We start from the raw sequence: 12,828 nt of genomic DNA on the forward strand, positions 1-12,828 counted from the left end.
GTAGATTCTGAGCTTTCCCAGCACAATTCATTTTAGTGTTGTTAGTATCATTCTTTGCATTCTTCCATGGCCAAAAACTCTTCATTTTTACTAGATAATTGTCTGATACACACTGGGTTCTTCTATATGATCTAATGTATGCTGCCTTGAAACTACTTGCCTGTCAAATGTAATTTATTATACAACAAAGTTCTCTAGTATTCTATTGCAAGTACATTATGAATATCCTTGTGTTTAAAAAAAATGTGATGGTAATTTTCATATCAAACTGTTCACAAATTTCAATCAATCATTCTCCATTGTCACTGTATTCTGTCTCTCCATCTTTTCCCACTATCATACCTGATTATCTCATTCCAGATCTGTTCAAATTCCACATGATAAGCAGTTCCTTCCACCATGGGATTTTTTCTACAGTCCTGCTAAGGATCGTCTAGAAAGTATCTTTCTCCTGGTCTCTTCTCATTTGTGGTTATGTATACTCTAATAATTACAACTTTTTTCGCAAACAGTCTTTTCTGCCATAAAAAGACATTCATTAATAAAGTCTCAATTTGTGACACACTGTTTCCATGCCTTCCTTGTCATGACGGAGACTCCAGCTTTGCCTCTTGCCACTTTGGACATCCCACTGCAAATATATAAATCACTACCTAGTTGTTCTCCTCCTTTGCCTTTCCTCTTGGTCTCAGAGTACGACATCCATTTTGAACCTGTCAATCTCTGTTGCTAATAAATTCAATTTTGTGGAGATATGTCACACATTCCGGCATCCACATGTCATTTTCTTTTTTTCTTCACTTGTTCATCACCCAAGATTCCAGTTTTCCGAGGCATATTATTAGGTTTTTTAGCATTCTAATTTTTTCACTTGTGTGAAGAGCTGGCTCACTGCACAGCCCCCAACCCAGGGGGCCATGTAAATTATTATCAAAGTTTTCTTTCTTTAGTCTTTGATAAGCCAATATCACACTACAAGGCAGCAGACACTAGCGTCAGTCCACCCTGGGTGTTTCCCTGGCATGCCCTATATCTGGTGAGCATTCCCCTATCCACAAACTGAGGGGGGGGGGGGGGGGGGGTTACCCAATGCAGTGGGAGACTAGCAACTCCACACTGGCTTCCATCAAATATGACTGACAACCAAAGGATGTGTTTTATGCTGTCATTGCTAATATTTTCAGGGGCTGTGTCTCACCAGTTTGTTAAAATGCTGTGAAATTTCTATTTAGTAAATGGCATATTGTATATGCGATTACAGGCTTTGTCGGTGAATTTCAGCTATGAAATCGTCACTGGTTATCAGCCGAGCGTCGTCGTCATCTTCTAGTAGCAATGTTTCAATGGATTGCGTATCCATCATCTTCAGGTGAAGATGATGGATACGCAATCCATTGAAACGTTGTAACTAGAAGACGACGATGCTCGGCTGATATCCCGTGAAGATTTCAAGGCATATTGTATGATTCAAAGTTATGTGCAGGGAAGGATAACGAGTTTCGCTCTGCCAGGCATTTCTGAATCACGAAATTACGACGATGTTTATTGCGTGCACGCACTTCGGCAGTGTGCCACAGAACATTCAACAATAATAGCAGGATCAGTACAGATGTTGCCATTGAGGAGGATGCCAGGAAATACTGCAAACAGTATGTAGCCACAAATGCAGTGGTAGGTTGGGGGTTCTTGTAGATGATACATACCGTTTCCAACAATCCTACTTTCTCTTCTTTATTAAAACCTGTGTCTTTGCTCAGGGTCTCAAGTATGCTACTAAATGTTCTGTAGACGGATGGCACTTGTGTCAAAGTGCCCTGCCATGCCCTGATAGCTGCAGTTTTTTCTTCAGGCCACCATGGCACTGGTGTCCTTCGGGAAGAATCTGAAGGAAAGAGATCATTGCCTCCACAGCATGTATTTTTTACTATTCTTTCGATGCCTTTCTTTTGACTGGTTTCAAAAATTGTTCTGGAGATGAAGGCTTGCCAGTTGGCTTTCCAAAGTGACCCGCCTGGTTATGTTCCACTTGCCGATGTGTAGAGAAAGAGTGAATAGCAGGAAAGTGGTTGCTGTCGCAGAGGTCGCCATGGATGGATCACTGAATTCAGAGAGAGATGCTTGAGATGCCAACTAATATCTATAGCTGAGTGTCAGATTTCCAGCTCTGAAATTGATTGCTCTATTACTTGGCACCTGCAACATGTGGTTTGGCTGCCTCACAGAGGCTTGTCCACCCACCAGGAGGGAAGTTGGAGGCAGCTGTTCCATCAGCTTATGATATGGTATAAATCTGTCTGGGGGTAGACAGATATCGTATACTGTTACCTTAAATGACAGGTAGATATGAAGAGCAACAGCTTCTAATGCCGTGGACAGTGGCATCTGCTCATTGAAAATGTCAAATCGAATGAATGTGCAAATTCCTCCAGATGCCCTCTTGGTGCTAATGCAATTTGTACAGTGGGATCTTAATTTTTAATAGCAGAGAGTTTCAGAAAACCATGTTTCACGTAGAGCCATGCCAGCTGCAAAGTAAGTAGCTATAAACCGACAGAGTTCAGCCATGTAGCGATAGTAGCTGTTACAGTTTGATTGAAGAAACATCAGATTTAGATGTAAGAAAGCAGCAAAGGGAAAAGAGGAGTACAAATTAATTTGCTGCCGAGTCACAATCCACCTGAATGTTTGGCCCTCCATCGGTATTCACAGGCTCAATGTCTGGGAAAATGGGTGCCAGATTGACCAGAGCAATTTTTGCACTGAAATTTTTCCTGTCTTGACTTTTTGGACAGAAGAAGACCGTTCTCCTGTATGATCTACAGTCTGTGGCCCTGTTGGCCACTGGTTGATGGTAGGTTGCTGGTGTGTTTCATCTGGGGGGGGGGGGGGGGGCGGCGGCACTTTGTCAGGTATCTTTTTTCCTGATGATGCTGGAGGAGGATGAGGCCTCTCCAGTTGCATTGATGGGGTGATTACCACTGTTACTGTGGGTGGGTGGTTGAACGGGTATTAAAATGTGGTGTGGGCCATGAGTTCTGTTTGAGACCTTTTCATCAAGCTAGGTGTAAACTTTGACACAATGTTTGTAAAGTTTGACACCAGATCGATTGGCTGCAGTTGTTCAAACTTTTTCTAGGCATCTTGATATATTACTGTTGGTCAAGTGTTTTGTATTGCTGGATTTTCTCCTCCCTCTTGAAAACAATGTGTTTGCGAACAAGGGGGATGGTGTTCTTTGTAATTTACACATTTATGGGGTTGTCCTGCCACACACAAAGGTAGCTTTATTAGTACAGTGGGAGAATGTGTGTCACAACATTTGGCATTTGACACATATCATAGGAGGAGGAAAATAGATTGTGCATCATGTAACGTGCCCTCCCCAAATGGGCCGTACTTCCGTGAAATTTAGAAAGGTGGAAGTCCAACCCTAAGAGGAGATCATACACACTTAAGCCAAAAAGGTTGCAAAAGAGCTAAAACTAATGATGTCCTAATAATTATGCTGCCGACAGGTGTTGTTGATATACCTCGATGTGAACAGCTGAAAATGTGTGCCCCGACCGGGACTCAAACCCGGGATCTCCTGCTTACATGGCAGGCACTCTATCCATCTGAGCCACCGAGGACACAGATGAATAGCGCGACTGCAGGGACTTATCCCTTGCACGCTTCCCGTGAGACTCACATTCCCAACTGTCCACAATTTTACATATGTATTGTACAGACGCACAGACGAAGGTCAATGGTTGGGTAGCGAATGTGCACATGTTGCCCAAACTCTTACGGGAACCGCCAAAGCATGCGCGAGTAATGAGTGGGTGGGCAAATGTCTATAAGGTAAGGTACAATACATATGTAGAATTGTGGACAGTTGGGAATGTGAGTCTCACGGGAAGCGTGCAAGGGATATGCCCCAGCAGTCGCGCTATTCATCTGTGTCCTCGGTGGCTCAGATGGATAGAGCGTCTGCCATGTAAGCAGAAGATCCCGGGTTTGAGTCCCGGTCGGGGCACACATTTTCAGCTGTCCACATTGAGGTACATCAACAACACCTGTCGGCAGCTGAGGTTTTCAGTTAGTCATAATCTAGTCCTAATAATTGCCAAGTCAACAACGTAAAAGTTTCACTAGATGTAAGTGCCCTTTTAGTAGACTCTTAAGATCACAGTTCCGTTCCAACTACAAATATTGCGCAAGCCATTACTTTATAAAACTATGTTTTATTCTTTGTATCTTGTCTCTTAAATACTTGTCTGTTGTTACACATAGTTTTCCAAGTTTTGCTACTTGTCTACATCTTTGCCATACTTTTCTGAGGTATCACATATCAGATGATTAAAATGGCTGCCATGTTCTACTGTTTGATTCTTCACCACCATTTTTGTTCTTATGGCATCTCATCCTATAAAAGCCACTGTTTTAGTTGTGTATGTGGATGAAATCACATTGCAGTCTTCAGCTACTTTGGTTGGGAGGTAAATTCCTTTTTGCAGGTCATTTTCTATCTATTGAGATTTTAACACCGTCTTGCAATGTATTTGGGGATAGGTAAGGTTCCTTTAATATGAAAGTAGATTCCACCTTTCTAGTGTATTTTATGATACAAACTTTCACATGTACGATACAATACAGCTGATCACAAACGATGTTTTCATTCAGTATGGGTCTTAACTAACACAAAGATTTCTTTTGAGTTCGCAAAATGTGTGCATAACATATACTAATGAAGGTTCATCTTATCATTTATTTTGAAACAAAGAACATAATTAGAAACACAAAACTGAGAGAATTATTTGCTTAACACCATCGAAATGGAAATGAAGTCCCATGCTTCTTGACAGAGCGTAGGGGAAAGATGCAGGAAACCCATACCGTCGTACTAGGCAAGGTCCTAATGGAGGTGGTTTGCCGTTGCCTTCCTCCGACTGGAATGGGGATGGATGATGAAGACAACACAGCAACACCGAGTCATCTCAGGGCAGGTGAAACACTGACTCCGCCGGGAGTCTAACCCAGGACCCCGTGCTCGGGTTGGTTGGTTAAAAAGAGGGAGGGAGGGACCAAACTGCTATGTCATCGGTCCCTCGTTCCAATTAAAATAATTCCACAAGGGTGGGAGTAAAATAATCGAGGCATACAAAACACAGCTGAAGGAAAAGAGAAAACCACAAGAATGACAGAAGGGCAACAAACACTAAAATGGACAAAAGCGGACAAGAAAACCACAGAGAGTTGCAAGAAACATGTAGAAGAAATCAAGACAAGAGAGCAGATTACCATGGCTGGCTAACAATGAGAATAAAAAGGAGAAGCCAACCAGTCTGCAACACATTAAAACCTAAAAGCACAGGGTGGAGGACACAGAGGGACAAAGGACATGCGCTAAAACTTAGATCAAATGATAAAACCCACCCTCACGAATAAAACGTAAAACTAAGGTTGCTGTTGACTCCGTCACCCAACATCAAAGGTAGGGTGCTGGGAAAGTTAAAAGTCCACCACAGATCAGCTAAAAGTGGGCAGTCCAGCAAGAAGTGGACAACCATGATTTGTGAGTCACAGCAACACTGAGGTGGGTACTCGTGACGGAGGAGGTAAACATGCGTTAGTCACGTATGGCCAATATGAAGCTGGCAGAGGACAACTGATTCCCTGCGAGAGGATCACATGGAAGACTTCCACACATTCGTAGTCTCCTTAATGACACGCAGTTTGTTGCGCGTACTGTTATGGCATTCTGTCTCCCAAAGCCGAAAATCCCTACAGTGTAAGACAGAATGCAGGTCTGTTTCGGAGATGCCCATCTCAAGAGCGGTTTCTGCGTGGCCCGTTTGGCCAACTTGTCACCAATTTCGTTGCCTGGAATTTGGATGTGTACTGGGGTCCACACAAACACCACTGAACAATGGGACCATTCCAGGGCATAGATGGACTCCTGAATGGATGCTACCAAAGGATGGCGTGGGTAGCACTGGTCGATAGCTTATACGCTGCTCAAGGAGTCAGCACACGGTAGAAATGACTCGCCAGGGCACGATCGGATATGCACAAGAGCACAAGATATGGCCACCAGCTTTGCAGTGAAAACACTGCAGCCATCTGGCAAGGAGTGCTGTTCAATATGTCCTCAATGAACATAAGCAAAGCCTACATGACCATCAGCCATTGAGCCGCCAGTGTAAACCACTTCATGGCCCTGGTACATGTTGAGAATCTAGAGATGTGATAGTGGAGAGCCACTGGGTTAACGGAGTCATTAGGGCCATGCAAAAGGTCCAGAAGAATCTGCATCCTAGGTGTACACCATGGAGATGTACATGAATGGACCTCGAGGAGAGGTGGTAATGGGAAAGACTCCAGCTCAGAAAGAAGGGACTGGACGCAAACTACAATTGTAAGCCCTGACTTGGGCTGCTGATGCGGGAGATGAACCACTGCTGTTGGGAAAAGGAGATGGTAATTCGGATGTGCAGGAGAATTACGAACATGTGCAACGTAACTGATGAGCAGTTGTGCACACCTAACCCTCAATGAAGGGACACTAGCCTCCACCAGGACACTGGTCACTGGACTCGTTCTAAAACCTCCCGTCGCTAGGCAAACGCCGCAGTGGTGCACTGGGACGAGTAAACACAATGCCGAGGGCACCGCCGAACTGTAAACCGGACTCCCACAGGCAAGGCGGGATTAAACAAGGGCTCCGTAGAGCTGCAGCAGTGTAGAGCGATCTGCACCCTAGTTGGTATTGCTCAGGCAGCGGAGGGTACTGAGGTGCTGCCAGCGCTTCCACTTAAGCTGACGAAAGTGAGGCAGCCAAGACAACTGGGTATCAAAAACCAGTCCTAAGAATCGATATGTCTCCACTATAGTGATTGGATCGTCATTAAGTTAAAGTTCACGTTCCGGATGAACGGTACGACGCTGACAGAAATGCATGACACATTACTTCCCAGCTGAAAAATGGAAGCCATGGATTAGAGCCCAGACTGCACCTTGTGAATGACCCCTTGTAGGCGCCACTCAGCAACACCAGTGCTGGAGGAGCAGTACGAAATGCAGAAGTCATCCGCATACAAAGAAGGTGAGACCGATGGCCCTACAGATGCTGCTAGACTGTTAATAGCCACTAAAAATAGAGACACTCAATATGGAGCTGTGTGGAGCACCATTCTCCAGAATATGGGAGGAACTATGGGAGGCACCGACTTTGACGTGGAAAGTACGGAGCGACATGAAGTTTTGGATAAAAGTCGGGAGCGGGCCCCGGAGACCCCACTCATACAATGTGGCAAGGATATGGTAGGTCGTGTTTGTATGCTTTACGTAAGTCAAAAAAAGACGGCAACCAGATGTTGGCATCTGGAAAAGGCTGTTCGGACTCAAGGGACACAAGATTATCAGTGGTAGAGTGACCCTGGTGGAAGCCGCCCTAACATGGAGCCAGCAGGCCACATGACTCCAGGACCCAACCCAACCGCCGACACACGATACGTTCCAGCAGCTTACAAAGAATGTTGGTGAAGCTGGTAGGCCAGTAGCTATACACATCAAGCGGGTTTTGACTGGGTTTTAGCACTGGAATGAGGATGCTCTCCCGCCATTGCGATGGAAAGATGCCATTGCGCCAGATCCGGCTGAATATGACTAGGAAATGTCATTTATAGTCAGATGAGAGATGTTTAAACATCCGACTGTGGATCCGATACGGCCCAGGAGCTGTGTCGGGGCAATGTGCCAAGACACTGAGGAGCTCCCACACTGTAAATGGGGCTTTATAAGATTCACTGTGGCCGGTAGTGAACGAGAGGACTTTCCTTTCTATCTGCTGTTTGAGGGTGCAAAAGGCTGGGGGTAGTTGTCCGATGCAGAGGCTTGAGCAAAGTGCTTGGCAATTGCATTTGCATCGGTAGATAAGACACCACTGATGTTAATTCCAGGGACACCTGTTGGGGGTCTGGTACCCAAAAAGACGTCTTATCTTTGTCCAGACTTGGGAAGGTGATGTATGGTACCCAATGTTCAACATGTACCTCCCCGACACTCCTGTTTCTGTCTATTTATAAGCTGGTGAACGACGGGCAGGGAGTAGCTTAAAGGCTATTAGGTGCTCTGGGGAAGTGTGACACTTGTCGCTGCAGAGTTCGCCAACACCCTTTAATTGCCTCATCGACTTCTGGTGACCACCAAGGGAATGTCTTATCGGGGGCACTCTAAGGAATGAGGGATCACATTTTCTGCTGCAGAAATGATCGTTGTAGTCACCTTCTCAATGACAACATCTATGGCACCATGTGGGGGAGATTCAGCAGTGACAGCAGATGTGAAGGCTTCCCAGTCTGCCTTGTTTAAAACCCATCTGGGTAGGCGTACTTGGGGATGTCGCTAGGTGAGTGACAGGAAGATGGGAAGTGGTCACTACCACACAGGTCGTCATGTGCTTTCCAATGGATAAATGGGAGAAGACCAGGACTGCAAACCGAGAGATCAATGGCCAAATATGTGAAATGTGTGGGGGCACATGTATTTATAGGGCAGAGGTCGAGTCGTGACAGTAAAGCATGGCCCCACCTCACTAAGGAGTCATGGGCGTTAACGTCTACCAAAAGTAGGAAAGGTTTAGGGAGTTGATCAATCAGTGCAGCTACTACATTCAGGGGTACTGCACCATCTGGAGGAAGATATACATTGCAGACAGTTATTTCCTGTGTTGTCCTTATCCTGACAGCTACAGCTTCAAGATGGGTTTGAAGGGGCACAGGTTCACCACATACTGAGTTCAGGACATTGACGCAAATTCCACCTGACACTCTATTATAGCCACGACGGTTCCTATAATATCCCTTACAGCCATGGAGGGCAGGGGTCTGCATTGCCAGGAACCAGGTTTCCTGGAGGGCAATGCAGAAAGCAGGTGCAAAGCTTAACAGTTACCGTAGCTTAGCCAGGTGGTGAAAAAAACCACCGCAATTCCACTGGAGGATTACGTGATCGTGAAACTGGGAAGGCATGAAAACACTCAATGAGGCAGTCTATGCCTCTGTCACCTGCTGGTGCCACTGGATTGCCTTGGTTCTTGGGGGTCGTTTTCTTTTTAGGTTTCTCTCACTGCTCCTTAGGTTCATCCAGCTGGCAGGGCTTCACGGTCCTCCTCAATCCTTGAGACATAATCAGTGAAGCCCTACAACCAGCTACCTGTGGTTGCTTCAGCCACTGGCGGGTGTCAGCTTTGCCACTGGTAGGAACTTGGGAAGGGAGTGACCCAAGGGATCCCTTCATCATGAGAGGAGTTGAAGAAGACTTATACTCCTCTGGCTGAGAAGTGGGGACTGACATCCCTGATGGTTGGGACGGTGTTGCTCCTGAAGTAGGTTGTGTAGGAGCAACAGGGAGGGAAGTGCCCCCACTATCAAGGGGGCAGGTGGAGTCTGACCCTTCTAAGAGCCAACTGTCTGCAGTGGAAGGTTGTCATCATTTAGACAGGATGTAACCTCTCATATTTTCTCTTAGCCTCAGTGTAGGTCAGTTGGTTCATGGTCTTGTGTTCCATTATTTTTCTTTGTTTCTGGAAAACCCTGCAATCTGGCAAGCAAGGCGAATGGCATTATCCGCAGTTGACACAGATGGGAGGCAGGGTACATGTGATACTGAGATGTGAAGGACGTCCGGAATCCCGATAGGTGACACTGGAAGTACAGTGGGAAAATGTATGGCTGAACTTCCAGCACTGCATCGGGGTAGAGATATATGGCTTTACATCACTGTGGTAGACCATCAACTTGACCTTCTTGGGTAACATGTCACCCTCGTAGGCCAAGATGAAGGCACCGGTGGCAACTTGAGTATACATTGGACCCCGGTGGACCCGCTGGATGAAATTGACACTTTGCCACTCTAAATTGTAAATTGGTGCGTAGCTCATTGTCAGACTGCAAAAGAAGGTCCCTGTGAAATATGATACTCCGGACCATATTTACACTCTTACGGGGTGTGATGGAAACAGAAACATCCCCCAGCTTGTCACAGGTGAGTAGTGCCCATGACTGGGCAGAAGATGCTGTTTTGATCAATACCAACCCTGACCACATTTTGGACAAGCCCTCCACCTTCCCAAACTTGTCCTCTAAATGCTACACAAAGAACTGAGATTTCATTGACAAGAAGATTCCCCATCAACTCTCATACAGACGAGGTACCAGGGTGAATAAGCTATGCTGCTATCTTTAGCCCGGCGTTCCTCCCATGGTGTGGCCAGTGGAGGCGGAGGGGGTGGGGGTGGGGTCGATTTGGGGTCATATCTCTTAGCACTAAAGTTAGACCTTGACCACTTAGAGATTGCTGGTGTTTGACTAACAGCAAGAGATGACATACTACACTTCATGGCATATCGTCCATCCTGATGCCACCCACTCCGACCAGGGGCCCTCTCCACGAGCGCCACCCACCCACAGTAAATGCCACCTAGCAGGATGGCCATTGCTGGGAGTCCTGATGCTCCAGGGTGATGTGCATATACTCCTTGGCATACATGGGGAGTTAACAGCACAGGCATCAGCAAAGTGATCCCTGTGTGGTCAGAGCACTACAACCAACAGGGCACATGGCATCCCTATCACAACAGACTGGCTACAATGCTGGATATCAGGCGCAAATGAGCTAAGAAATCCATTAGCGTTGACAGCGCAGGAAGCGATACTGCACAGAGGATGGAGGAAAACACACCCAGGAGGATGACTTCGCCCAACAGCTGGAGAATGAGCGGACGTGCAGATCCACGTTGATGAAGGATGCGAGAGGTCTCAGCGCATGATGGACACTATGCACCATGTAAGGTGCCCTTACCCAATTGGCTCGCTCTTCGGGAAAATTTTGAAAAATGGAAGTATTAAGTTCTTAAAGAATGACAAAAATTTCTGAAATTTTAAGTACTATATTTGAAATTTATTATTCAGGATTTAGATATCCAGGTCATTCCATGTCAATTCAACCAATTTGAGAAAATGTTCCAGCTGATAGTCTCAGATTTGGCTGAAATTTAGCACACCGATGCTACCAAGTGTGGAACACTCATGTACAAAATTTTAAGTTCCTCTGCCAATTAATTCCAGAATTATGGCTTGTGAAAGAAGGTGGCGTGACGCAGAAATTGCAACCCGTATCTGGCAATCAATCTTCAGACCCAATTTCAGGTCTTAATAACTTTGGAACTATTCCGCACAGTCCTGAATCAAAACACCAACATATTACTGAGGGAAAATAAAAAAAATCCAAAATGTGATTTTAAAAAATGTAATATGTTAAAAGGTACATATTTAAGGTGCCCTCTATGCCAAATATAATTCACTCAAAAAGGGTATAAATTTTTTTGTGGTTAGCTTAATGTGGCCTAAACACACACAGAACTCATTTTGCCCATATCAGTCATACAAACAAAGTTACATGCACACGAAAATACAAAAATTTGAAAAATTACCTGAAAAACATGGATTTTCTAAGTGTGGTAGCACAAAAGGAACAAGTGATATCCAAGCCAAATTTCAAACACTGCATAAGTAGACCATAATATAATATGTGGCCAAATTTCAACTTGTTATTGCAAGGCGTTTGTGTACAATAAAAGTTGACAGATGTATTTGGTTACGTTTCTTTTAACACGATTTAGCAAGTAATAGTGATGATGCAAACAGCTTGTTTCAGATAAAGCTGCAGCAATTGTTGGGAGCCATTAAGCAACGGAAAGTTAAACAATGGTAGTTTTCAGGGACAGAATGAGTCATTGTTAGGCAGGAACAACAAAGGAAACAAGCAACAATTACAGGTTACTCATTTTTTTAAGATTCTACTTCAGACTGGTCAGTACTGTTGTGGAAAGTCAGTATGGAGGCAGAAGAGTGTACTAGTGGTGCTTTTGTTCAAACAAGTTGCAGTATTGGTAGAGCACAAGCATCTGAATGTCATAAAACAACATATGGAACAAAATATGGCATTCGATTTGTACTGTATGAATCTGACAAAGATTTGTTGCTATGGAGATTCGGGATACACCCTGTGGGCACAAGAAGTACAGTTCCAGGAAACTTTAGTGTTTGTTATCATCATATGAAAGTGTTTCTGGATAAGTATTTTTCCTACAAAGAAGTTGTTTTGATCCATTTCGGATTCATAAGAAGACAGTGAAGTGTAGCCTCAGAGAAATTGATATAAAATCAGTATTGAAAGTGAATCAGTGCATGGGACTTAACATGAAACCAGGACAAAAGTTATGTTCCAGGTGTGTGACACTGCTAAAAAATGAAGAATATTCTGATAATTTACATAACAGTGACGAAGAGTATCAGCCACCTACAACCACAGCGGATGAGCAATTAAATACTTCAGTGACCGCTCTTGGTTTGTCTCCCATGAAGAGACACAAAGTTGGGGAAAGAGACAGGCCCAGCTATGGTAGAAGAAAACTACAAGAAGCTCAAATGGAATTAAAACACAAAATATCTGACACACTAATGGTGGAAGAGGAAGAACTATCTGCTCCAAAGGAACAGAAATCGTATCAGAAATGTTCTGACTTGGACAAAATTGTGCATGATTTGAAAGAAAAATGTGCCATACCCACACGCCAAAAAAAGTAACAATTCTTACCCTTGCACCTTCCAGCTGGTCTACTGACTACACTGCAAAGGAATTCAATGTTTCTACATACAGGGTTATTACAAATGATTGAAGCGATTTCAGAGCTCTACAATAACTTTATTATTTGAGATATTTTCAACATGCTTTGCACACACGTACAAAAACTCAAAAAGTTTTTTTAGGCATTCGCAAATGTTC

The 12,828-nt window shown here is 44.6% G+C and overlaps 1 non-coding gene across 1 annotated transcript; it reads left to right on the plus strand.

Moving 5' to 3' along the window:
• Positions 1-3,941: 3,941 nt before the first annotated feature.
• Trnat-ugu (transfer RNA threonine (anticodon UGU)) lies at positions 3,942-4,015 on the plus strand. Its single transcript has one exon. It is a non-coding gene; the product is annotated as a tRNA-Thr (tRNA).
• Positions 4,016-12,828: the final 8,813 nt, after the last annotated feature.

The sequence above is a fragment of the Schistocerca cancellata genome, chromosome 7, assembly GCF_023864275.1.
Source record: "Schistocerca cancellata isolate TAMUIC-IGC-003103 chromosome 7, iqSchCanc2.1, whole genome shotgun sequence".
In the NCBI taxonomy this organism is placed as follows: Eukaryota; Metazoa; Arthropoda; class Insecta; order Orthoptera; family Acrididae; genus Schistocerca; species Schistocerca cancellata.